The sequence below is a fragment of the Bombina bombina genome, chromosome 2 (genome assembly GCF_027579735.1).
Source record: "Bombina bombina isolate aBomBom1 chromosome 2, aBomBom1.pri, whole genome shotgun sequence".
NCBI lineage: Eukaryota > Metazoa > Chordata > Amphibia > Anura > Bombinatoridae > Bombina > Bombina bombina.
This window is the reverse complement of record NC_069500.1, coordinates 800,060,012-800,083,417: the sequence shown is the minus strand read 5'-3', so window position 1 is coordinate 800,083,417 and position 23,406 is coordinate 800,060,012. Positions and strand designations below refer to the sequence as shown.

The window sequence follows — 23,406 nt, the reverse complement described above, 5'->3', positions numbered from 1 at the left end:
AGTGCCACCACTCATATCTGGTGTAACATTAGTGTAAATTTAAAAAAAAAAACCTTTTACATCAGTCTGCTAGTGTAATCTAATTTCAGTTGCCTGCCAGCCTGCCACTGCCAGCCTGTGTGTCAGGCTCACAGCATATACTGTGCCTACTTGCTCAGTGCCACCACCAGTCATATCTGGTGTATCAGTAGTGTAAATTTTAAAAAAAAACTTTTACATCAGTCTGCTAGTGTAATCTAATTTCAGTTGCCAGGCCAGCCGGCCATTGCCAGCCTGTGTGTCAGGCTCACAGCATATACTGTGCCTACTTGCTCAGTGCCACCACTCATATCTGGTGTAACAGTAGTGTAAATTTACAAAAAAAACTTTTACATCAGTTTGCTAGTGTAATCTAATAGCAGTTGCCCACCTGCCACTGCAAGCCTGTGTGTCAGGCTCACAGCATATACTGTGCCTACTTGCTCAGTGCCACCACTCATATCTGGTGTAACATTCGTGTAAATTAAAAAAAAAAAAAACTTTTACATCAGTCTGCTAGTGTAATCTAATTTCAGTTGCCAGGCCAGCCTGCCACTGCCTGCCTGTGTGTCAGGCTCACAGCATATACTGTGACTACTTGCTCAGTGCCATCCACTCATATCTGGTGTGACAGTAGTGTAAATTTACAAAAAAAAAACTTCTACATCAGTTTGCTAGTGTAATCTAATAACAGTTGCCCACCTGCCACTGCCAGCCTGTGTGTCAGGCTCACAGCATATACTGTGCCAACTTGCTCAGTGCCACCACTCATATCTGGTGTAACATTAGTGTAAATTTAAAAAACAAAACTTTTACATCAGTCTGCTAGTGTAATCTAATTTCAGTTGCCAGGGCAGCCTGCCACTGCCAGCCTGTGTGTCAGGCTCACAGCATATACTGTGCCTACTTGCTCAGTGCCACCACTCATATCTGGTGTAACAGTAGTGTAAATTTAAAAAAAAAAAACTTTTACATCAGTTTGCTAGTGTAATCTAATAGTAGTTGCCCGCCTGCTACTGCCAGCCTGTGTGTCAGGCTCACAGCATATACTGTGCCTACTTGCTCAGTGCCACCGCTCATATCTGGTGTAACAGTAGTGTAAATTTAAAAAACAACAACTTTTACATCAGTCTGCTAGTGTAATCTAATTTCAGTTGCCTGCCAGCCTGCCACTGCCAGCCTGTGTGTCAGGCTCACAGCATATACTGTGCCTACTTGCTCAGTGCCACCACCAGTCATATCTGGTGTATCAGTAGTGTAAATTTAAAAAAAAAAACTTTTACATCAGTCTGCTAGTGTAATCTAATTTCAGTTGCCAGGCCAGCCTGCCACTGCCGGCCTGTGTGTCAGGCTCACAGCATATACTGTGCCTACTTGCTCAGTGCCACCACTCATATCTGGTGTAACATTAGTGTAAATTTAAAAAAAAAAACTTTTACATCAGTCTGCTAGTATAATCTAATTTCAGTTGCCTGCCAGCCTGCCACTGCCAGCCTGTGTGTCAGGCTCACAGCATATACTGTGCCTACGTGCTCAGTGCCACCACCAGTCATATCTGGTGTATCAGTAGTGTAAATTTAAAAAAAAAACTTTTACATCAGTCTGCTAGTGTAATCTAATTTCAGTTGCCAGGCCAGCCGGCCATTGCCAGCCTGTGTGTCAGGCTCACAGCATATACTGTGCCTACTTGCTCAGTGCCACCACTCATATCTGGTGTAACAGTAGTGTAAATTTACAAAAAAAACTTTTACATCAGTTTGCTAGTGTAATCTAATAGCAGTTGCCCACCTGCCACTGCAAGCCTGTGTGTCAGGCTCACAGCATATACTGTGCCTACTTGCTCAGTGCCACCACTCATATCTGGTGTAACATTAGTGTAAATTTAAAAAAAAAAAAACTTTTACATCAGTCTGCTAGTGTAATCTAATTTCAGTTGCCAGACCAGCCTGCCACTGCCAGCCTGTGTGTCAGGCTCACAGCATATACTGTGACTACTTGCTCAGTGCCATCCACTCATATCTGGTGTGACAGTAGTGTAAATTTACAAAAAAAAAACTTCTACATCAGTTTGCTAGTGTAATCTAATAACAGTTGCCCACCTGCCACTGCCAGCCTGTGTGTCAGGCTCACAGCATATACTGTGCCTACTTGCTCAGTGCCACCACTCATATCTGGTGTAACATTAGTGTAAATTTAAAAAACAAAACTTTTAAATCAGTCTGCTAGTGTAATCTAATTTCAGTTGCCAGGGCAGCCTGCCACTGCCAGCCTGTGTGTCAGGCTCACAGCATATACTGTGCCTACTTGCTCAGTGCCACCACTCATATCTGGTGTAACAGTAGTGTAAATTTAAAAAAAAAAAAAACTTTTACATCAGTTTGCTAGTGTAATATAATAGTAGTTGCCCGCCTGCTACTGCGAGCCTGTGTGTCAGGCTCACAGCATATACTGTGCCTACTTGCTCAGTGCCACCGCTCATATCTGGTGTAACAGTAGTGTAAATTTAAAAAAAAACTTTTATATCAGTCTGCTAGTGTAATCTAATTTCAGTTGCCAGGCCAGCCTGCCACTGCCAGCCTGTGTGCCAGGCTCACAGCATATACTGTGCCTTCTTTCTTAGTGCCACCACCAGTCATATCTGTTGTAACAGCAGTGTAAAAATTTTTTAAAAAAACATTTACATCAGTCTGCTAGTGTAATCTAATTTCAGTTGCCAGGCCAGCCAGCCACTTCCAGCCTGTGTGTCAAGCTCACATCATATACTGTGCCTACTTGCTCAGTGCCACCACTCATATCTGGTGTAACAGTAGTGTAAATTGAAAAAAAAAAAATTACATCAGTTTGCTAGTGTAATCTAATAGCAGTTGCCCGCCTGCCACTGCCAGCCTGTGTGTCAGGCTCACAGCATATACTGTGCCTACGTGCTCAGTGCCACCACCAGTCATATCTGGTGTATCAGTAGTGTAAATTTAAAAAAAAAACTTTTACATCAGTCTGCTAGTGTAATCTAATTTCAGTTGCCAGGCCAGCCGGCCATTGCCAGCCTGTGTGTCAGGCTCACAGCATATACTGTGCCTACTTGCTCAGTGCCACCACTCATATCTGGTGTAACAGTAGTGTAAATTTACAAAAAAAACTTTTACATCAGTTTGCTAGTGTAATCTAATAGCAGTTGCCCACCTGCCACTGCAAGCCTGTGTGTCAGGCTCACAGCATATACTGTGCCTACTTGCTCAGTGCCACCACTCATATCTGGTGTAACATTAGTGTAAATTTAAAAAAAAAAAAACTTTTACATCAGTCTGCTAGTGTAATCTAATTTCAGTTGCCAGGCCAGCCTGCCACTGCCAGCCTGTGTGTCAGGCTCACAGCATATACTGTGACTACTTGCTCAGTGCCATCCACTCATATCTGGTGTGACAGTAGTGTAAATTTACAAAAAAAAAACTTCTACATCAGTTTGCTAGTGTAATCTAATAACAGTTGCCCACCTGCCACTGCCAGCCTGTGTGTCAGGCTCACAGCATATACTGTGCCTACTTGCTCAGTGCCACCACTCATATCTGGTGTAACATTAGTGTAAATTTACAAAAAAAAAACTTCTACATCAGTTTGCTAGTGTAATCTAATAACAGTTGCCCACCTGCCACTGCCAGCCTGTGTGTCAGGCTCACAGCATATAACATTAGTGTAAATTTAAAAAAAAAAAACTTTTACATCAGTCTGCTAGTGTAATCTAATTTCAGTTGCCAGACCAGCCTGCCACTGCCAGCCTGTGTGTCAGGCTCACAGCATATACTGTGCCTACTTGCTCAGTGCCATCCACTCATATCTGGTGTGACAGTAGTGTAAATTTACAAAAAAAAAACTTCTACATCAGTTTGCTAGTGTAATCTAATAACAGTTGCCCACCTGCCACTGCCAGCCTGTGTGTCAGGCTCACAGCATATACTGTGCCTACTTGCTCAGTGCCACCACTCATATCTGGTGTAACATTAGTGTAAATTTAAAAAACAAAACTTTTAAATCAGTCTGCTAGTGTAATCTAATTTCAGTTGCCAGGGCAGCCTGCCACTGCCAGCCTGTGTGTCAGGCTCACAGCATATACTGTGCCTACTTGCTCAGTGCCACCACTCATATCTGGTGTAACAGTAGTGTAAATTTAAAAAAAAAAAAACTTTTACATCAGTTTGCTAGTGTAATATAATAGTAGTTGCCCGCCTGCTACTGCGAGCCTGTGTGTCAGGCTCACAGCATATACTGTGCCTACTTGCTCAGTGCCACCGCTCATATCTGGTGTAACAGTAGTGTAAATTTTAAAAAAAACTTTTATATCAGTCTGCTAGTGTAATCTAATTTCAGTTGCCAGGCCAGCCTGCCACTGCCAGCCTGTGTGCCAGGCTCACAGCATATACTGTGCCTTCTTTCTTAGTGCCACCACCAGTCATATCTGTTGTAACAGCAGTGTAAATTTTTTTTAAAAAAACATTTACATCAGTCTGCTAGTGTAATCTAATTTCAGTTGCCAGGCCAGCCAGCCACTTCCAGCCTGTGTGTCAAGCTCACATCATATACTGTGCCTACTTGCTCAGTGCCACCACTCATATCTGGTGTAACAGTAGTGTAAATTGAAAAAAAAAAAATTACATCAGTTTGCTAGTGTAATCTAATAGCAGTTGCCCGCCTGCCACTGCCAGCCTGTGTGTCAGGCTCACAGCATATACTGTGCCTACTTGGTCAGTGCCACCACTCATATCTGGTGTAACAGTAGTGTAAATTTAATTTTTTTTTTTATATCAGTCTGCTAGTGTAATCTAATTTCAGTTGTCAGGCCAACCTGCCACTGCCAGTCTGTGTGTCAGACTCACAGCATATACTGTACCTTCTTTCTCAGTGCCACCACCAGTCATATCTGGTGTAACAGTAGTGTAATTTAAAAAAAAAAAAAAAACTTTTACATCAGTCTGCTAGTGTAATCTAATTTCAGTTGCCAGGCCAGCCTGCCACTGCCAGCATGTGTGTCAGGCTCACAGCATATACTGTGCTCACTTGCCCAGTGCCACCACTCACATTATCTTGTTTAATAGTAGTGTAAGTGTACATTTAAAAATAAAAAAAAATTTGACTGTGAAACATCAGTCTGCTTTTTTGTGTCAGGCTCACAGCATATACTGTGCCCACTTGCCCAGTGCCACCACTCATATTATCTTGTTTTATAGTAGTGTAAGTGTACATTTTAAAAATAAAAAAACTATTTTGACTGTGAAACATCAGTCTGCTTTTTTGTGTCAGGCTCACAGCGTATACTGTGCCCACTTGCCTAGTGCCACCACTCATATTATCTTGTTTAATAGTAGTGTAAGTGTACATTTAAAAATAAAAAAACTATTTTGACTGTGAAACATCAGTCTGCTTTTTTGTGTCAGGCTCACAGCGTATACTGTGCCCACTTGTCCAGTGCCACCACTAATATTATCTTGTGTAATAGTAGTGTAAGTGTACATTTTAAAAATAAAATAACTATTTTGACTGTGAAACATCAGTCTGCTTTTTTGTGTCAGGCTCACAGCGTATACTGTGCCCACTTGCCCAGTGTCACCACTCATATTATCTTGCTTAATAGTAGTGTAAGTGTACATTTAAAAATAAAAAAACTATTTTGACTGTGAAACATCAGTCTGCTTTTTTGTGTCAGGCTAACAGCATATACTGTGCCCACTTGCCCAGTGCCACAACTCATATTATCTTGTTTAATAGTAGTGTAAGTGTACATTTTAAAAATAAAATAACTATTTTGACTGTGAAACATGTCTGCATTTTTGTGTCAGACTCACAGCGTATACTGTGCCCACTTGCCCAGTGCCACCACTCATATTATCTTGCTTAATAGTAGTGTAAGTGTACATTTAAAAATAAAAAAACTATTTTGACTGTGAAACATCATTCTGCTTTTTTATGTCAGGCTAACAGCATATACTGTGCCCACTTGCCCAGTGCCACAACTCATATTATCTTGTTTAATAGTAGTGTAAGTGTACATTTTAAAAATAAAATAACTATTTTGACTGTGAAACATAAGTCTGCTTTTTTGTGTCAGGCTCACAGTGTTTACTGTACCCACTTGCCCAGTGCCACCACTCATATTATCTTGTTTAATAGTAGTGTAAGTGTACATTTTAAAAATAAAAAAAATATTTTGACTGTGAAACATAAGTCTGCTTTTTTGTGTCAGGCTCACAGCGTATACTGTGCCCACTTGTCCAGTGCCACCACTCATATTATCTTGTTTAATAGTAGTGTAAGTGTACATTTAAAAAAAAAAAAAAAATTGACTGTGAAACATCAGTCTGCTTTTTTGTGTCAGGCTCACAGCGTATACTGTGCCCACTTGTCCAGTGCCACCACTCATATTATCTTGTTTAATAGTAGTGTAAGTATACATTTTAAAAATAAAAATAACTATTTTGACTGTGAAACATCAGTCTGCTTTTTGTGTCAGGCTCACAGCGTATACTGTGCCCACTTCACCAGTGCCACCACTCATATTATCTTGTTTAATAGTAGTGTCAGTGTACAATTAAAAATAAAAAATAAATTTTTGACTGTGAAACATCAGTCAGGCTCACAGCGTATACTGTGCCCACTCACAGTAGCTTGCACGCATAGTAGCACTAATTTAAAAAAAAAATGACAGGCAGAGGCAGGCCAACCCGCAGGGGCCATCGTGGTTGTGGTGCTGTGATTCCCTTTGGCCATAGAATAATGTCTGATGAAATAGTTGACTTTATAACACAGGACACCCAATCTTCTACAGCTTCCGCTCGTAACCTTTACGCACCATCCTCCTCCTCTAGCTTAGCTTCGGGCACCTCTCAACTTACCACTCGCCCGCCTGCCACCACCACCGACACTAGCACCAGAGCTGCCTCACTTGATCTGTCAGAGGAGTTATGTACACCTCAGTGTGAAGAAATAAGTGATGCGCAACCATCATTGACAGAGGATGTGGATAACTGTGATATGTCTCAGTCAGGCAGCATTACAGACATGGACGATGCACGGTGTGATGATGATGATGTTGTACTCGCCGTTGCTTCCGTTGTTGAGTTGTCAGATACAAGTGAAGGGGTTGATGATGACGATGCGTCCGTGGATGTCACGTGGGCGCCCGTTAGAAGAGAAGAAGAACAGGTGGAAAGTTCAGATGGGGAGACAGAGAGGAGGAGAAGATGAGTTGGAAGCAGGGGGAGGTCGTCGCAAGGCTAGTGGCACAGTCAGACAGCATGCATCGGCACCCGGGGTCAGCCAGACAGCACGCCAATCAATGCATGCTGTTGCCACCACCAGAATGCCATCATCGCAGAGCTCAGCAGTGTGGCATTTTTTTATGTGTCTGCCTCTGACAACAGCAATGCCATTTGCAACCTGTGCCAAAAGAAACTGAGTCATGGGAAGTCCAACACCCACCTAGGTACAACTGCTTTGCGAAGGCACATGATCTCACATCACAAACGACTATGGGATGAACACATGAGGACAAGCAGCACACAAACTCAAAGCCGCCATCCTCCTCCTGGTCCAGCATCTTCAGCCACGTCAACCACTGCTGTGTTCCTTGCCCCCTCTCAACCATCCGCCAATCCGTCTCTCTTCCGGAGCAGTTCCTGCTCATCTGCCCACAGTCAGGTGTCTGTCAAGGACATGTTTGAGCGTAAGAAGCCAATGTCACCAAGTCACCCCCTTGCCCGGCATCTGACTGCTGGCTTGTCTGAACTGTTAGCCCACCAGCTTTTACCATACAAGCTGGTGGAGTCTGAGGCGTTCAAAAAATTTGTAGCTATTGGGACACCGCAGTGGAAGGTACCCGGGTGAAATTTCTTTGCACAAAAGGCAATCCCCAACCTGTACTTGATTGTGCGAAAGGAAGTAATGGCATGTCTGGCACACATTGTTGGGGCAAGGGTCCATCTGACCATTAATAGCTGGTCTGCAAAGCATGGTCAGGGCAGGTATATCACCTACACTGTGCATTGGGTAAACCTGCTGACGGCTGCCAAGCATGGAATGCCTGGTTCTGCAGAGGAGTTGGTGACACCACCACGACTTGCATGCAGGCCTGCTGCCACCTCCTCTACTCCTCCTACTCCATCCTCTTCCATAACCTCCTCGGCTGAGTCCTCTTCTGCTGCTGCATCTTGCTCCACATCAACGGCACCCCCCAGCTCCCCAGGTACTTTTCCACATCCCGGATACAGCAGTGTCACGCCGTCTTGGGGTTGACTTGCCTGAAAGCAGAGAGTCACACCGCAGCAGCACTCCTGTCCGCCCTGAATGCACAGGTGGATCAGTGGCTGACTCCGCACCAACTGGAGATCGGCAAAGTGGTTTCTGAAAATGGAAGTAATTTGGTGGCGGCATTGAAATTGAAATTGGGCAAGTTGACACATGTGCCGTTAATGGCACATGTGTGTAATCTGATTGTACAATGCTTTGTGCAAAAGGTCCCAGGCTTACAGGACGTCCTGAAGCAGGCCAGGAAGGTGTGTGGCCATTTCAGGCATTCCTACACGGCCAATGCGCACTTATCCAGCGGCAAAACAACCTACCAGTGAGGCGCTTGATTTGCGACAGCCCAAGACGTTGGAATTCAACACTCCTAATGTTCGACCGCCTGCTCCAACAAGAAAAAGCTGTTAATGAGTATTTGTATGACCGGGGTGCTAGGACAGCCACTGAGGAGCTGGGGATTTTTTTGCCACGTTACTGGACGCTCATGCGCAATGTCTGTAGGCTCATGTGTCCTTTTGAGGAGGTGACAAACCTAGTCAGTCGCACCGAAGGCACCATCAGTGACATCATACCATTTGTTTTCTTCCTGGAGCGTGCCCTGCGAAGAGTGCTGGATCAGGCCGTAGATGAGCGTGAAGAGGAAGAGTTGTGGTCTCCATCACCACCAGAAACAGCCTTATCAGCATCGCTTGCTGGACCAGTGGCAATGCAGGAAGAGGATTGTGAGGAAGAGGAGTCAGAGGAGGAATGTGGCTTTGAGGAGGAGGAGGAGGAGGAAGACCAAGCACAACAGGCATCCCAGGGTGCTCGTTGTTGTCACCTATCTGGTACCCATGGTGTTGTACGTGGCTGGGGGGAAGAAGATACCTTCAGTGAGATCAGTGTGGACGAGGAACGGGACATGAGTACCTTGTGCAAATGGGGTCTTTCATGCTGTCATGCCTGTTGAGGGACACTCGTATAAAAAAGCTAAAGGAGAACGAACTGTAGTGGGTGTCCACGCTACTAGACCCCGGTATAAGCATAAAGTGACTGAAATATTACCGAATTCCTGCAAGTCGGAAAGGATGGAGCAGTTCAAAAATAAATTAAAAAGTATGCTTTACACAGCGTATAAGGGTGATGTCACAGCACAACGGGAATCTAACAGGGGAAGAGATGAAAGTAATACTCCTCCTCCCAAGACCACGTCGGCAAGGACAGGACGCTTTCCAGATGTGTTGTTGATGGAGGACATGCGGACCTTTTTAACTCCTATGCATCGCCACAGCCCTTCGGGATCCAGCCTCAGAGAACAACTCAACCGACAGGTAGCAGACTACCTCGCATTAACTGCAGATCTCGAAACTCTGAGGAGCGATGAACCCCTTGACTACTGGGTGTGCAGGCTTGACCTGTGGCCTGAGCTATCCCAATTTGCAATCGAACTTCTGGCCTGCCCCGCTTCAAGGGTCCGGTCAGAAAGGACCTTCAGTGCAGCAGGAGGTATTGTCACTGAAAAGAGAAGTTGCCTAGGTCAAAAAAGTCTTGATTATCTCACCTTTATTAAAATGAATGAGGGATGGATCCTGAAGGGACTGACATTGGGCGATACATTCAAGTAAAAAAGGCATGATGAGATGAGCTGCCTTGGGCTAAAAATGGTCCACACGCTGCTGTATTTTATCTTCGAATGCCAGATGACTTGCGTGACTTATCCGCCAACAACTAGGGTTCAAGCCGCAATCTTTTAGGGCACTTTCTAACTGTCAAACAAACATCAATTTTTCTGGCCGCAAACATCAATTTTTCTACAGCAGCGGCTGCAACAATACCTAATTTTTCAGGCATGTGTACATGCCTAATTTTTCTGGCCTCTGCTGCTGCACTGTGGCTTCAAAACCCAAACCAAAAAAATGGCACATAACAGGGATTAAACTGCTAAGAATAGTACTACTTAACACACCACTCATATCTGGTGGCACAGTAGATTGCATACGCAGTGCCCCAAATTTGAAGTAGGAGGTCCGACCAAGCATCTTTTTCCATCTCCCGGTTCCTAAAATCCATGCCATATACACGTCCCCTGATAGGGGACACCGCAGTGGAAGGTACACGGCTGAAATTTCTTTGCACTAAAGGCAATACCCAACCTGTACTCGATTGTGCAAAAGGAAGTAACCTTACCATGGGTCCAAGACCGCACGTCTTGTAAAATTCTCTGTCTGGGAAATTATCTATCTATCAAATCTATCTATTTATCTATCAAATCCTAAAAACAATGCCATACCTGTACTCGATTGTGCAAAAGGAAGTAATGGCATATGCGGTCTTTCATGCTGTCGTGCCTGTTGAGGGTCGGGGACCCTCGTATATAAAGGCTGAAGGAGAACGACCTGTACTGGGTGTCCAAGCATCTTTTTCCATCTCCCGGTTCCTAAAAATTATCTCCGGGTTCCTAAAATCAATGCCATACCTGTACTCAATTGTGCAAAAGAAAGTCATGGCATATGGGGTCTTTCAAACTGTCTGGCCTGTTGAGGGTGGGACCCTCGTATAAAAAGGCTGAAGGAGAACGACCTGTACTGGGTGTCCAAGCATCTTTTTCCATTTCCCGGTTCCTAAAATTATCTCTGGGTTCCTAAAATCGATCCCATACCTGTACTCGATTGTGCAAAAGGAAGTAATGGCATATGGGGTCTTTCATGCTGTCTTGCCTGTTGAGGGTCGGGACCCTCGTATAAAAAGGCTGAAGGAGAACGACCTGTACTGGGTGTCCAAGCATCTTTTTCCATCTCCCAGTTCCTAAAATCAATGCCATATACACATCCCCTGATAGGGGACGTAACAGGGATTAAACTGATAAGAATAGTACTAGTTAACACACCACTCCTATCTGGTGGCACAGTAGATTGCACGCGGTGCTCTGACAAAATGCAGAAGGACATTTGGCAGACGGACATTTGGCAGACGGACATTTGGCCGACAGACAGAAAGCTAAAGAATATTCTGATTTCGGCCGAGGGCAGATACACAGAGTGCTCTGCTATAATCAGAGCCTTGGGCGCCGCAACTGCCTCTGGGAACCTTACCATGGGTCACAGACCGCCCGTCTTGTAATTCTCTGTCTGGGAAATTATCTATCTATCTATCAAATCTATCTATTTATCTATCAAATCTATCTATCGTATATATCATCAAATGTATCTATTGCATCTATTGATCTATCTATCTAATCTATGTATCTATCTATCTATCTCGTGGCCAGACCGACCAAGCATCTTTTTCCATCTCCCGGTTCCTAAAATCATCTCCGGGTTCCTAAAATCGATGCCATATACACGTCCCCTGATAGGGTACGTAACAGGGATTAAACTGATAAGAATAGTACTAGTTAACACACCACTCCTATCTGGTGGCATATTAGATTGCACGCGCAGTGCCCCAAATTGGAACTTGGAAGTAGGAGGACCAACCAAGCATCTCATCTCTGTGTGATTCCTGTTCTTGTAGGACAGTTAATGGGTCAGTCATGTTGCACAGCTCCTCAATGTGACAAATCTTCCTGGTTAGCTCGTCGTTCTCTTTTTCCCAGCTGCTGGATCAAATCAGAGATTGTGAGTAAAACCTGCTCCTGCTGCCGGGTGATCTCACTCAGGACTCGCTTCTCTAGGTCTTCCAGCTGTTTCCTGATGTCCCTAATCAGGGCAATGAGTCTCTCTGTTATGCCAGTTGCTTTCTCTTGCACCCCTCTGCTGTGCTTCTGCAGACTCTGGACTCTTTTCTCAGTCTCCTCTCTCTTTGTGGTCAGTTTCTGCAGAACATTTCTCAGTTTCTTTTTCTTCTTCTCAGAAGCCTCATTCAGCAGCTCGACCTGGTGTCCCCTGTGCTCTCCGGCCAGGGAGCAGGACACACAGATACAGGCAGCATCCTCAGTGCAGTAATATAATAGGAGCATCTTGTGGGTGGAGCATTTTCTGTTACCCCAGGAAGTGATTGCACGCGCAGTGACATCAGTGAGGACAAGGAACGGACATGGCTAGCTTGGTATCCAACCTTGTGCAAATGGGGAGTTTTGCGGTTGTGCAAATGGACTGTTTGCGGTTGTTTGCGGTGCGTTAAACGTGAAGTTTGGTCTGTCACTGTGAAGCGTGCGTAACCCTTACACTACATGAACGATACAACATCATTCCTGATGTTTTAAAGCACGTTATTCCAAACAATTTAGGAATTTTAGGTGATCTATGCCCTTTATGGATTAACAGACTCTGCATCAACTATGTAATTTTCCATGGGAGTTTTGCCATGGATCCCCCTCCGGCATGCCACAGTCCAGGTGTTAGTCCCCTTGAAATAACTTTTCCATCACTTTTGTGGCCAGAAAGAGTCCCTGTGGGTTTTAAAATTCGCCTGCCTATTGAAGTCAATGGCGGTTCGCCCGGTTCGCCCGTTCGCAAACTTTTGCAGAAGTTTGCGTTTGCTGTTTGCAAATGCAAAATTTTAGGTTCGCGACATCACTAATTAGCATGTAATTTAAAAGACACTATATTTATCCTCAGATATGATTTAGAGTAGTTTTCAAATAAGTTGAACTTGATCGAAGGAGCTGCTGAGATTCGAACTCTGGATTTCCTGTTTATGAGACAGGTGCTTTAACCAACTAAGCCACAGCAGCCCATTATAAAGCAATCCGTGAATGTTTTTGAAGGAGTGGTTTTAGATCGCTAAATAAAAATACATTAGAGGTTTTTTTGTGTGTCCAGGACTTTGGTACGTTTGTCTAGTTTACAAATGAATGATATATGAGATTGTATTTTCTGTAAAAATAGCATGTGATATTTTCTTTAAAAAAAGTTTGTAGTTTAGTGGATTTGCTTTAAACCATGTTTTACAAATTAACAATAAATCAGATTGTTTGTATTTTCTGTAATAACATTTATCGAACTGGGGCAAATGATCGTGACATTTTTAAACCTCTACCATTGACATACAAAAATATAATCTTAGTTTCAAATTATTTCATATATGTTAATCCAATATAAGAAGAAGAAACTTCTGGGAATATTCCAGTTATTATGATTCTTTTATATTTGCCCAGAGTATTAATATAAGACATGATTTGGGATTACTATTGAACTAGAAAGAATAAGTTGAACTATTTACATGTAAAATTTGAAAGGTAACTCTTTAAATTAGTATAAATTTGTTGTAATTACAATATACTAACCATTATTCTTTTACTAATGTTATGACATTCATTTAATCACCGAAGAAGTATTTTACTTTTATTTTTTTAAAGTATTTATGCATACAGCAACTTATCGCAATTTGTTGCTCTTATCAATATTGACTTCCGGCTCTTCCTTTTACCTATTTTTAAAAACGTTTTCATCGTAAGATACTTGTTTTAAGAAGAAAGGCACTGCTGGGATTTGAACTCAGGATCTCCTGTTTACTAAACAGGCACTTTAACCAACTAAGCCACAGCACCTGTTAGTACTATGTGCTGTTTTGGTCTTAGAGGCTGGTAATGTACAAGATAATAAGTTAAAAAAACATACCTTGTCGTTTGTGTTTTTACTACATTTTGTATAACCCTAACAACTTATATTATCATGTAATTTAAAAGACGCTATATTTATCCTCAGATATGATTTAGAGAAGTTTTTAAATAAGTTAAGTTGATCTAAGGTGCTGCTGAGATTCAAAATCAGGATCTCCTGTTTACAAGACAGGCGCTTTAACCAACTAAGCCACAGCAACCCATAATCAAGCAATCCTTGAATGTTTTTGTAGGAGTGGTTTTAGACCTCTAAATAAAAATACATTAGAGGTTTTTTTTTTTTGGTACATTTGTCTATTTAAATTTAAATGTTACTCTAAGCAATTCATATGTGTATACATTAAAATCTCAAACTTTACAAAATCGTCTTGTTCCAGTGAGTACTAATGTCAATAATGATTCAACTTTTATCAAAATGTGCTTGAGTAACATTTATTGAAGTGGGTCAGATGAATGTGACATTTTTAAACCTCTACCAAGATATTAAAGGGACAGTAAAGTCAAAACTAAACTTTCATGATTCAGATAGGGCAGCAATTTTAAACAACTTTCCAATTTACTTTTATCATCAAATTTGCTTTGTTCCCTTGGTGGTATTTTTGAAAAGCTAAAACTAGTTAGGCTCAAACTGATTTCTAAGCAGTTGAAAACCGCCTCCTAGCTCAGAGTATTTTGAAAGTTTTTCACAGTTAGACTGTGCAAGTTCACATGTGTCATATAGATAACATTGTGCTCACTCCCGTGAAGTTATTTAGGAGTCTTCACTGATTGACTACACTGCATGTCTGTCAAAGGCACTTAGATAAGGAGGCTGTCTGCAGAGGCTTAGATACAAGGTAATCACAGAGGTAAAAAGTATATTAATATAACTGTGTTGGTTATGCAAAAACGGGGAATGGGTAATAAAGGGATTATCTATCTTTTTAAATAAGAAAAATTTTGGTGTAGACTGTCCCTTTAAGTAAAAAAACCATATCTTGCCATTTGTGTTTTTACTACATTTTGTATAACCCTAATAACTTATATTATCATGTAATTGAAAAGACGATATACTTATCCTCAGATGTGATTTAGAGAAGTTTTCAAATAAGTTAAATTGATCGGAGGTGCTTCTGAGATTCGAACTCAGCATTTCCTGTTTATGAGACAGGTGCTTTAACCAACTAAGCCACAGCACCCCATAATAAAGCAATTCTTGAATGTTTTTGTAGGAGTAGTTTTAGACCTCTAAATAAAAATACATTAGGGGTTTTTTTGTGTGTCCAGGATTTTGGTACCTTTGTCTAGTTTACAAATGAATGATATATGAGATTGTTTGTATTTTCTGTAAAAATAGCATGCAATATTTTCTTTTAAAAAAGTCTGCTGTTTAGTGAATTTGCTTTAAACCATGTTTTACAAATTAACAATAAATCAGATGGTTTGTATTTTCTGTAATAAAAAAAGCGAGCAGCTTTTTTTTCTTCTACTTTCAGAAGTAAAATTCTGGGAGGTTTAGGGTGAAATCTTATACATTTAAAGAAAAAAGCAATAGGGAAAATGCTGTCAACTGGATTCAAAAGGGCTTTTTAAGAAGATTTGTAGACCTCTACCATTGACTTAAACAGCTGTAAACAAACAAAAATGTAATCTTAGTTTCAAATCATTTCATCTATGTTTTGAAAGTTTATCTAATATATCAATACAAAACGTCTGGGAATCTTTATTATTCTTTTATATTTGGACAGAATATTGATAAAGGACATGATTTGGGATTACTATTGAACTAGGAAGAATAAGTTGAACTATCTACATGTAAAATTTGAAAGGTAAGTCTTTAAAGTTGAAGAAATGTATTGTAATTACAATATACTAACCATTATTCTTTTACTAATGTTATGATATTCATTTAATCACTGAAGAAGTATTTTACTTTTATTTTTTTAAAGTACTTATGCATACAGCAACTATCTCATCCCAATTTGTTACTCTTATCAATATTGATGTCCTGCTAGACCTTTTATGAATTTTTAAAAACCTTTTTATCATATAATGCTTTTTAAATAAAGGAAAGGCACTGCTGAGATTTGAACTCTTGATCTCCTGTTTACTAGACAGGTGTTTTAACCAACTAAGCCACAGCACCTTGTAGTACCTGGTGGGTTTTTTGTCTCAGAGGCTGACATAGAGTGAAATATTAAGAAAAAAACACATTCTATGTCATTTACATTTTAACATCCAACAACTTATATTATCATGTAATTTAACACACATTTTAATTATCCTTCATTATATTTTAGAGACCTTTATTCTTTATTTTATATCAATTAAATATGACAATTTTAGAGAAGGCACTGCTGAGATTCGAACTCAGGATCTCCTTTTTACAAAGCAGGCGCTTTAACCAACTAAGCCACAGCGCCTGACAATTAAGTAACTCTGGATGGTTTTTGTAGGAGTTGTTTTAGACATCTAAATAATAATGCATTTGAGGTTTTTTGTGTGTTCTGGGCTTTGGTACGTTTGTCGAGTGTTACATATAAATGATAAATCAGATGGATTGAAATTTCTGTAAAATTTGCAGGTAATATTTTTTTTGCTAAAAGAGATTTGATCATTAGTGGCTTCGTTTTGGACCATGCTTTTTGTGTTCAGCCTCATCTAATAGTTTTTATTTGTAGACACTATTGATCAGTAGAAATTTATTTTTATATTATAATTTCTGAGAAAAAGCGAGCAGCTTTTTTTTCTTCTACTTTCAGAAGTAAAATTCTGGGAGGTTTAGGGTGAAATCTTATACATTTAAAGAAAAAAAGCAATAGGGAAAATGCTGTCAACTGGATTCAAAAAGGCTTTTTAAGAAGATTTATAGACCTCTACCATTGACTTAAACAGCTGTAAACAAACAAAAATGTAATCTTAGTTTCAAATCATTTCATCTATGTTTTGAAAGTTTCTCTAATATATGAAGACGAAACGTCTGGGAATCTCAGGATCTCCTGTTTATGAGACAGGCGCTTTAACCAACTAAGCCACAGCGCCTGACAACAAACTAAATCTGGATGGTTTTTGTAGGAGTTGTTTTAGACATCTAAATAATAATGCATTTAAGGGTTTTTTGTGTGTTCTGGGCTTTGGTACGTTTGTCGAGTGTTACAAATGAAAAATATATGAGATTTTTTTTATTTTTTATAAAATTAGCATGTGTTATTTTCTTTAATAAAGATTTGTAGGTTAATGGATTTGCTTTAAACTATATTTTACAAATAAATGATAAATCAGATGGATTGAATTTTCTGTAAAATTTGCAGGTAATATTTTTTTTTGCTATTTTGCTAAAAGAGATTTGATCATTAGTGGCTTAACTTTTGACAATGCTTTTTGTGTTCAGCCTCATCTAAAAGTTTGTATTTCTAGACACTATTGATCAGTAGAAATTTATTTTTATATTATAATTTCTGAGAAAAAGCGAGCAGCTTTTTTTTCCTTCTACTTTCAGAAGTAAAATTCTGGGAGACTTAGGGTGAAATCTTACACATTTAAAGAAAAAAGCAATAGGGAAAATGTTGTCAACTGGATTCAAATATGCGTTTTAAGATGATTTGTAGGCCTCTACCATTGACTTAAAAAGCTGTAAACAAACAAAAATGTAATCTTAGTTTCAAATCATTTCATCTATGTTTTGAAAGTTTCTCTAATATATGAAGATGAAACGTCTGGGAATCTTCCAATTATTATTATTCTTTTATATTTGCCCAGAATATTGATTAAAGACATGCTTAGGGTGAAATTTTATACATTTAAAGAAAAAAGCAATAGGGAAAATGCTGTCAACTGGATTCAAATAGGCTTTTTAATAAGATTTTATGTTGTTTACTGCATACATTAAAATATTAAATAAAAATTTTATTCTGTGCAATTAATGATGTTTATACATTAAAATCTCAAAGTTTAAAAAATCTTCCTATTCCAGTGAGTACTCATATCAATAATGATTCAACTTTTATCAAAATATGCTTGAGTAACATATATCGAAGTGGGTCAGATGATTGTGAAATTTGTAGACCTCTACCATTGACTTAAACAGCTGTAAACAAACAAAAATGTAATCTTAGTTTCAAATCATTTCATCTATGTTTTGAAAGTGTATCTAATATATGAAGAAGAAACGTCTGGGAATCTTCCAATTATTATTATTCTTTTATATTTGCCCAGAATATTGATAAAAGACATGATTTGGGATTACTATTGAACTAGGAAGAATAAGTTGAACTATCTACATGTAAAATTTGAAAGGTAAGTCTTTAAAGTTGTAGAAATGTGCTGTAATTACAATATACTAACCATTATCCTTTTACTAATGTTATTAAATTCATTTAATCACTGAAGAAGGGTTTTACTTTTATTTTTTTAAAGTACTTATGGTTATGCATACAGCAACTTTCTTATTCCAATTTGTTACTCTTAACAATATTGATGTCCTGCTAGACCTTTTAAGAATTTTTAAAAACCTTTGTATGATATAATGCCTTTTAAATAAATGAAAGGCACTGCTGAGATTCAAACTCAGGATCTCCTGTTTACGAGACAGGCACTTTAACCAACTACGTACCAAAGCCCAGAACACACAAAAAAGCTCAAGTGCATTATTATTTAGATGTCTAAAACAACTCCTACAAAAAGCGCCTGTCTCGTAAACAGGAGATCCTGAGTTCGAATCTCAGCAGTGCCTTCTCTAAAATTGTTTAATTGATATAAAAAAAAGAATAAAGGTCTCTAAAATACAATGAAGGATAATTAAAATGTGTGTTAAATTACATGATAATATAAGTTATTGATTGGATGTTAAAATGTAAATGACATAGAATGTGTTTTTTTCTTAATATTTCACTCTATGTCAGCCTCTGAGACAAAAAAAACACCAGGTACTACAAGGTGCTGTGGCTTAGTTGGTTAAAGTGCCTGTCTAGTAAACAGGAGATCCTGAGTTCAAATCTCAGCAGTGCCTTTCATTTATTTAAAAAGCATTATATGATAAAAAGATTTTTAAAAATTCATAAAAGGTCTAGCAGGTCTAGCAGGACATCATCCTAGTTCAATAGTAATCCCAAATCATGTCTTTTATCAATATTCTGGGCAAATATAAAAGAATAATAAAGATTCCCAGACGTTTTGTATTCATATATTAGATAAACTTTCAAAACATAGATGAAATGATTTGAAACTAAGATTACATTTTTGTTTGTTTACAGCTGTTATAAAAGCATTATATGATAAAAAGATTTTTAAAAATTCATAAAAGGTCTAGCAGGACATTAATATTGATAAGAGTAACAAATTGGGATAAGATAGTTGCTGTATGCATAAGTATTTTAAAAAAATAAAAGTAAAATACTTCTTCAGTGATTAAATGAATATCATAACATTAGTAAAAGAATAATGGTTAGTATATTGTAATTACAATACATTTCTACAACTTTAAAGACTTACCTTTCAAATTTTAAATGTAGATAGTTCAACTTATTCTTCCTAGTTCAATAGTAATCCCAAATCATGTCTTTTATCAATATTCTGGGCAAATATAAAAGAATAATAAAGATTCCCAGACGTTTTGTATTCATATATTAGACAAACTTTCAAAACATAGATGAAATGATTTGAAACTAAGATTACATTTTTGTTTTTTTACAGCTGTTTAAGTCAATGGTAGAGGTCTACAAATCTTCTTAAAAAGCCTTTTTGAATCCAGTTGACAGCATTTTCCCTATTGCTTTTTTCTTTAAATGTATAAGATTTCAACCTAAACCTCCCAGAATTTTACTTCTGAAAGTAGAAGAAAAAAAAGCTGCTCGCTTTTTCTCAGAAATTATAATATAAAAATAAATTTCTACTGATCAAAAGTGTCTACAAATAAAAACTTTTAGATGAGGCTGAACACAAAAAGCATGGTCCAAAACGAAGCCACTAATGATCAAATCTCTTTTAGCAAAAAAAATAGTACCTGCAAATTTTACAGAAAATTCAATCCATCTGATTTATCATTTATTTGTAAAATATAGTTTAAAGCAGATCCACTAACCTACAAATCTTTATTAAAGAAAATAACACATGCCAATTTTAAAAAATAAAAAATATCTCATATAATTTTCATTTGTAACACTCGACAAACATACCAAAGCCCAGAACACACAAAAAAGCTCAAATGCATTATTATTTAGATGTCTAAAACAACTCCTACAAAAGCCATCCAGATTTAGTTTATTGTCAGGCGCTGTAGCTTAGTTGGTTAAAGCGCCTGTCTCGTAAACAGGAGATCCTGAACACAAAAAGCATGGTCCAAAACGAAGCCACTAATGATCAAATCTCTTTTAGCAAATAAAATAGTACCTGCAAATTTTACAGAAAATTCAATCCATCTGATTTATCATTAATTTGTAAAATATAGTTTAAAGCAGATCCACTAACCTACAAATCTTTATTAAAGAAAATAACACATGCTAATTTTATAAAAAATAAAAAAAATCTCATATATTTTTCATTTGTAACACTCGACAAACGTACCAAAGCCCAGAACACACAAAAAAGCTCAAATGCATTATTATTTAGATGTCTAAAACAACTCCTACAAAAACCATCCAGAGTCAGTTTATTGTCAGGCGCTGTGGCTTAGTTGGTTAAAGCACCTGTCTTGTAAACAGGAGATCCTGAGTTCAAATCTCAGCAGTGCCTTCTCTAAAATTGTCATATTTAATTGATATAGAAAAAAGGTCTCTAAAATACAATGAAGGATAATTAAAATTTGTGTTAAATTACATGATAATATAAGTTGTTGATTGGATGTTAAAATGTAAATGACATAGGATGTGTTTTTTTCTTAATATTTCACTCTATGTCAGCCTCTGAGACAAAAAAACACCAGGTACTACAAGGTGTTGTGGTTTAGTTGGTTAAAGCACCTGTCTAGTAAACAGGAGATCCTGAGTTCAAATCTCAGCAGTGCCTTTCATTTATTTAAAAAGCATTATATGATAAAAAGATTTTTAAAGGGGGCGGAGCCAACTGCCGAAGAGACCAGACGTGCCTGAGCAGAGCTCCTGGCATATAGACTAAAGTATGGGATATACCTAGACCTTTTACCCTCCAATCCCTTATTTTATTATCCTAAAGATAAGAGACATTCACCTCAAGACAAAGGGTAGGCGAGAGCTCTATATAGGGGTCATACATAAAATTTTTTGGCCCTTCCACTTCACCATGTGGTGAACGCTGTCATTTTGTTCACTGAGCCCTGGGGCAGCTGGGACAAATATCGCTTGAGGATTCAGAGGGACACACTATTTATCCTCCCCAGGCATACGGGCCAGCTTAGCCACGGTCACTCTGCAGCTTTCAGAGCAGCGGTGGTTCCCTTAATAAGAAGTTCAACTACTACACTTGTGGCGCAGCATGGATATGGAGGCCTGGGAACGACATGGGCGGCAGCTCATTGACGAGTACTTCCAGAGCCTTGAAATACACCTTACTGCGTGGGTTTCTGCCCTATTAGTACGACCGCTACAGAATCTAAATACCTTGCCCTCCCAGCAGAAAGAAGATGTTGGGGCCGCATCTACAGGGTCACTGCAGGAGGTACGGGAGACGCAGCATACTGTGCAGGCTTCTGAGATCAGCCCAATTTTGAGAGCCGGAGATGCAAGGAGAGATGGGGAGAGGGCTGACAGGGCTGATGTTAAACTGAAGCGAGCACCTGTTACCGGCCTATCTATACATCGCGTGGAGGCTTCACTTGGTCCGACCGCATTCAGTGAGCTGGAGAGTGATTGCAATGACATTGATGCGGTGAGTTACTACCTTCTAGCGGCTACAGCAAACGGTGACTGCAACAGTGATACCATCAGAGTGGGGCACCTTGCATTCATCTTTTTGGGCTCCCAATATAGTATAACTGACTGTACAGAAACAAGCACTGGAGAGCCCTTCCACCCTGAAGCTGGGGTTCCCAGGACTAGAGACTTTTCTGTATCATTGAGCACCGGAGTGGGGTAAATTTACTTATTATGGACTCAGAACTACATATTATGCATGTTTTCCTCGCTGACTTAACTGTCTAGGACCTTATTCCTCTGCATTACCTGTTCACCTCTACCCTCTTATATGTTTTGCAGCCTCCCAAAGATTATTATAGTTTTGCCTTACCGTTGTTACTCTACAGCATGTATTGATGTTTATGAGTAGAAGTGGACCCCACGTCTTGCCATCCTGCCATACTTTGCAGTCCACATGTACATTGCACCAGCAAAATGCTTCAGAAGATCTATAAAAATCTGGTCTTGGTTGTACTTGCTGCGACAGTTCAAAGGGGTCTCCATAGCAAGGACCCTGCTTGCACTAGCGTTTCAGTAAGGCTTCAGAATATTAAGGCTAAAATTAACCCTTGTGACTGTATTCCTAGAATCATTTTTTAAAAAAAAGCTGTATTTGTTTCTTTGTTCAACAATATGCTTGCTAAAGGTTAAATATTATATGCAATAATAGCTTTAGGTATATGTGGGATGGTGAGTGGAGAACTTGCACATCAATTGCTAATGCTAGTCAATGAGATGAGGTTCTATATGTTATTCCACTCACTTACATTGTACATATGTTTTTTGTCACCTCTTGTTTGCATCTATTTAGCAGCCTAATAGCTATCCATACATGTGCTGCACTCTACGTCAATGCGGATTTTATTCCCCCAGTTAGTGGCAAAACTGTTGATGTCAGCACAGGGCAATTTAGGAGCCAGTATACAAATATATTTATAGCTAATTTGGTGATGACCTTTCTTATCATAGACAACTCTTACAGACAGTTGATATGTTTATTATATTTTTGCTGCAGGAGTTATCCTGAAGCTATTTAGTATTAACCCCCTATGTATTCTCATATATATCTGGTTGGATTTCTTGAGCACGCATTTGAGACTACCCTGCCTGTATTACCTAACCTTATTAAAATTCCCCACACACCTTTTTACTGCCGTAGAGATTCTGGTTCAGAGGTCTAAGTTATATGTCTCTTTTTTTTATTCCATTGGAATGCCTGTACACTAATGTTAATAATCTTTCTGTTCGGGGGACGTGCTGCCAGCGGCCGAGGCGGTAAGTCCCCCTTTCGCACGATTCCAACGGAGTGTAAGCTCTCACATTTAATGGAGACTTTTGTATTAGGCCTAGGTGTACACACCATATAGGTACTATTAGGGCCCCTATAGCAGCCATTAAGTTTATGGGCCACATCCCATTTGTCTCACCCAAATTCTCGCCTCCCCCCCTCCCCTACTGTAATACACCCCCCCTTCCCTTTAATTGTTGTATCCCCACAAAAATTAACACTAGTATTTACTATAAGCACTCGCATAGGCCTCCTATCCCTAGAGCCACATTTTGGTCTCACCATGTGATCCAAATGGTTAATATTTCATTCCTTCCCCTACCCTTTAGTTGATATATGGCTGTTAGGGTGTCACTGAACGCTGGTATGTTTTTCTCAATAACATCCCCTACACCTGACTTACTAACATCCCTTAAGCTTCAATT

At 39.3% G+C, this 23,406-nt stretch overlaps 2 non-coding genes across 2 annotated transcripts; one reads left to right on the top strand and one right to left on the bottom strand.

The window, feature by feature from the left end:
- Positions 1-14,953: 14,953 nt before the first annotated feature.
- TRNAM-CAU (transfer RNA methionine (anticodon CAU)) lies at positions 14,954-15,027 on the bottom strand. Its single transcript has one exon. It is a non-coding gene; the product is annotated as a tRNA-Met (tRNA).
- A 5,456-nt stretch (positions 15,028-20,483) lies between these two features.
- TRNAT-UGU (transfer RNA threonine (anticodon UGU)) lies at positions 20,484-20,557 on the top strand. The gene has a single exon. It is a non-coding gene; the product is annotated as a tRNA-Thr (tRNA).
- Positions 20,558-23,406: the final 2,849 nt, after the last annotated feature.